This window comes from Falco rusticolus, chromosome 3 (genome assembly GCF_015220075.1).
Source record: "Falco rusticolus isolate bFalRus1 chromosome 3, bFalRus1.pri, whole genome shotgun sequence".
NCBI classification, from domain to species: domain Eukaryota; kingdom Metazoa; phylum Chordata; class Aves; order Falconiformes; family Falconidae; genus Falco; species Falco rusticolus.
This window is the reverse complement of record NC_051189.1, coordinates 97,066,480-97,071,230: the sequence shown is the minus strand read 5'-3', so window position 1 is coordinate 97,071,230 and position 4,751 is coordinate 97,066,480.

Here is a 4,751-nt window from a genome sequence, read left to right as displayed (position 1 = left end):
CCCAGTGGTGGAGTTACAGAACGGTGTCTGAGAAGAGGAAAGGGAGATCAATGGGATCTTTGGAATGTAGCACCTTAAGAGCCTTGGATTCCCACCTGCAGTGGAGGCAGGCAGCCTACTCCCACCAGTATTAAGGTAAGTACAACCTAAGGAGAAGGTGAAGGATGGAAGCTGGTGGCTTCTGACACCAAGAGGAAGGCTCTTGCCCCACCTAAGAGCTTGTAACTAAAAAAATACAGGCTTGCTGTCCTCAAATTTGAAGAGCTCTCTGGGTGCTGAGTCAGTTAACATCATCCAGAAGTGCTAAACCTTTCCAAGGAGGCAAGCGGCTTCCATCAGAGCCCAGCAGCAGCTGAACTTCCCAGTGGCTTTTCTCTTGTTCTCTCATGTCGTGGGCTAGACTGGAACAAAGCTATAAATCCATGACATTTCAGGTTTCTATTAATTGGTCTGGATGAACTTCTCCCAAACTCTGCTGTCAGTTGTCGTAGGAATATCTTTTATGTCCTTCAAAACCAGCATTGCGAAGAAGCCTTCCTGGAACTAAAAGCATCCTCAGTTAGAACGAGAGATGCTTGGGTGATGTGCTAATGCTGTTCTTTGCTTTGTGTAGCAGGACAGAAGCTTTAGTTGGGTACCAGCTTTTTACCCCTGAGCTGAAGTTTCCCGCTTTTGCCTTAGGGGCAATAAGGATGCAAACAGTGAATCAGCAACATCTTTCAAATGCTGGGTGTCAGTTTATGCTCATTTTAAAATGCCTCCAGTTTTTTTTTTTTCATCTTCAAAGCAGCAGACAGTTCAAATGACAGTATTCCTGCTGAAAAGGGCTCAGGTTTGCTGTTTCTCAGAGAATTTTCTTAAATGAGTAGCCTGAAGTTTTCATCGGTTAATCGGGAGTTTAATACATAAATCTACACTTTTCCCATGAGATAAATATTTGGATTATGTGGCTACTGTTGCAACATATTTTTTTGTACTAACGATTGACACCGAGCATTAAAAAGGCCACGTGTCTGTCCTTTCTGTATATACACCAAATTTCCTTAGGAACTATTGACATTAGGACGTGTCCTGTCATCAGTGGCCAGTCTCCACCAGCGTGACTAACCTATGGGCTTAATTACCCCTCTCAATCTCTGAGGTATTTTGAAATATAACTTGAAATCTAGTGGCTTAACCGTGCTCAGAAAATGTGATGCAAACAGAGATTCTCCGAAGAGTACAATATATTAAAGGGATGTTTCACTAGGGTGTCCTTTAGATAGGATAAAGGCGCAAGTTCCTTTTATTGAGCATGTTTTGCAGACAAAAGCAAAAAATACGGAACACTAAAGGGAAATCAAAATATACAGGAGGTGATACGTATTGGACGGTTGGTTTTGGCTTGCTTATTGCACACATAGTTTTCCTTTTATATCTTCATTTTGCTGGGAAATGATGTGCCTCTGTTCTCGTGATTTTTTGGAAGTGACATAAATTGTTAGCACTGTTGGCTTTAAGTTTCAAGATTATGAATAAGATAAGTAGTCTGGACTGTACCTAATAAAACATTTCCTTAGGTGACATTTAAACATCTTTTTGTATGTTTGGGATCACGGCGTGCAGTGAGTTGCAGGACTGAACTTCTTGTTTATCCATCTTTAAAACACTTTTAATAGCACTATGAAACTTCTATTTACCAATATTTAATTAATACTTTTTATTGGTAAGGATATTTGCTAAAGCAATTTCACTGTCTTGTTCAAGGATACTACTTGCTTCAGGTAAGAACACGCAGTGCCACAACCATTAAAAAAAAATAAATATCCCATCAAAGCAGTGTATTCGTACTGCTTGTATGTTCTGACGGGGTACTGTTTGTGGCTGGCTTCTCAGCAGAAATCCTGTGCTGTTGTGGCTCAGCTAAAGACTCCCATTTCTGTTCAGCTGTGTCACTGTAACACACTACTAACACATGTTGATCTGGTGAGCCACACAGAAACCTTCATCCAGAGATGGCTCTTCCAATTTGCACGGGCAAGTGTTTTTAAAAGCCCATCTTTTTTTCTCCAGTATAAATATTCCTAAGTGCAACCTGAATAAGTGGGTTTCCTTGTAATGACAACAGTTGTCTTTACTTTCTGGTCAACTTGTTTATTCCTACCACAGAAAAAAAACCCCAAAACCCGAACTCCATTGCTTTCCAAAAATGAGGGAGAACAAGTATTTTAAGAACTCTCACAACTTTTATTTGGGTGGAAGTGTATCAATTGTAAAGACTTGCAGCATCACTGAAATCAAATATTGAATCACTGCTTTTATACAGCCGTAAACTTTGTGAAACGTGCTTGGGGATGGCAGATGTCTGGGTTTCACATGTCAGTCATGTAAGACCCCACTGAATCTGGGCTGTTTAACCAAAGAAGAAATTAAAGGGCCCGATTCTTCATCTGTCGAAGTCCCATGAGTATAAGTTCAATAAGAGCTGTACTACCCTTTTTGATGGTTTCTTAGATATTGCTAATCTATATTTAAAACCTGTGTTTTAATTAAACTTGAAAATTAATTTGCTTTAATGTCTGTGTAAGATAGATTAGAATTAATGAAGTCTGACCCCCTTACGGGTTAGTGTGAGAGAAATAATTATTCTTCCACAGCACAGGATATACTGTACTGGACTTTCTGGCCAGAGTTAAGTGAGAAGTCAAAGGAATTTCAGGAAATGCCAGAAATCTTGGACTGCATTAGGAAATTTAGGTTTGCCTTTTCTCTTTATCAAAATTGAAAATGCATCTGCTAGACTTACTTTGTGTTGCTGCTAATAATAATTATGGAAAATTACTTGCATAAATTGAGTATAGGAATATTCTAATTTGGAACTTGAAACTGATTGCAGAAAAATCAGTTCCTAAGGATGGTACTCCTTAAAATAACACTGATTCAGGTACCATCACCTAGTCTAAATTCCAAGTGAAGGAATGTCTTCCCAAATCTTCTCAGCACCTCTAGGAAGTTACCACTGTTGGCTACAACTGCTTCCTACCATTTCAGGCACCCTCAAAAGCTGAAGTCTCATTTGGCCTCAGCTGAAAAAGTATCCGACTACAAATAGCCACAAGGTATTACTCTGGCCACAGATATTGGCAGTGTAACTACCTGAAAGCATCTCAAAGGAAAACCTGGTAGTAATTTTTTTTTTTGATAGAGTGAAATGAAATTCACTAAAGCTTACATGAACCTCTAGTTCTTCAATGAATGGCACTCTCATGGATCTTCAATGCTAATTAATTTTCTTGTACAGGTATTTTTCCAGAGAGGGCATTTACTGATCCCCACTGAACCTGCTGGCCCCAACGCTGGAGAGTCTGCTGGCGACTCGCACCGGCTCAGGGCTCAGTGGCAGCTCTTCTGCTTAATCCCTCAAGGCAATCTGGGAGGCCTTAATTAGAGAGATTCCCTACTGTTATGTTGCTTTGTTGGTTTTTTTTTTTATTCTCAGAATGATTGCTAGCAGGAAAAATGCAATGTGGCTGTGTGACTTGATCCATGTGAGAGCCCAGTCCATGCTCACCGGGATGCCTGTGCTGTGGGGTACCTTCCAGTATGATGCTTCCCTTGATAGCAGCTCTGCAAACTCAGAGTGAGGTCTCTGGCTCTCTCCTGGATAATAATCTGTTGTGAAGGGGGTTTTCAGTCTCCTTTTTTTTTGTTGTTTGTTTGTGTGGTTTTTTTTCTCCCCACAGCCTCTGTGCAGTGCCTGCAGGGTGGCCATACACAAAACCTGGGTGATCCTCACAGCTCCTGCATCAGCCAGGCCTGGGATGCTCTCGCAAGCTGCCTCCATGCAGGCTGTTGCTCAGCCTGTGATGGAAGCAAAAACAAATTACTATTTTAGGACTCATGGGGAAGATGGTAGAAAACAAAGTTTTTAAAAAAAAAATCAAAACAACCCACTTGGTAGGTAGGTTTGCTAACCTGTGAATGTCACCAGTTCTCCTTCAGACTTGTGTGAACCTGCAGCAGATGTTGGTGCTGCCAGAGGTCCCAGCTCCAGGGTTCCCCCTTGCCCAGTGCTTTCCAGTGCTGCACTGGAGCCAAAAAGGCGGAGGCCTGAGGTTTGAGGCACCCCTGCTGGTGCTGCCCTGCGTGGGAGGGATCTTATCCTTCCAGGGTCTGCAGCACGGAGGGGAGGCAAGCGCTGAAGCTGGCAGTGGGCAGCATCCCAACCCATGTCTCTGAAATGGCATCTGGGTGCTTCCCTGAAGCAAGGTGTCGGGCAGCCCCCAACCCCTCCTGCTGCAGAGGCATGGCGTGCTGGGGTGCCACCTGGGTGGGCAGGGTCTGTGAGGTGCACCTGGGCCTCCCAGTAGACCCCAGTAGGTGCAACCTGCTGGGCTTGGGCAAGACCTAAATGTTTACATCCCTGCCAGCACTTCAGTGCTTTGCTGCACCATGCTCGCAGCCATGTGTCCACACCTCACCATGCCGAAGCACTGGAGAGCTGACACCCCTTCCTGCAGCAGGTACTTGCACCTTCAATTTCTTCCACCCACGCATTGACCTGACCAAAACTTAGCAGATGGTGTGATCTTCTTGCTGCATGCTCATGCCGAACATGAGGGCATAGAGAAGACTGAGTAAAACTTCCCTGGAAGGTGCACAGCGATAGGAGAGGCAGCAGACACAAGTTACAGCACGGGAAATTGCCATCAGATATAAAGAAAAATGCTTCACCCCGAGGGTGACCCCACACTGGCATGGGTGCCCAGAGA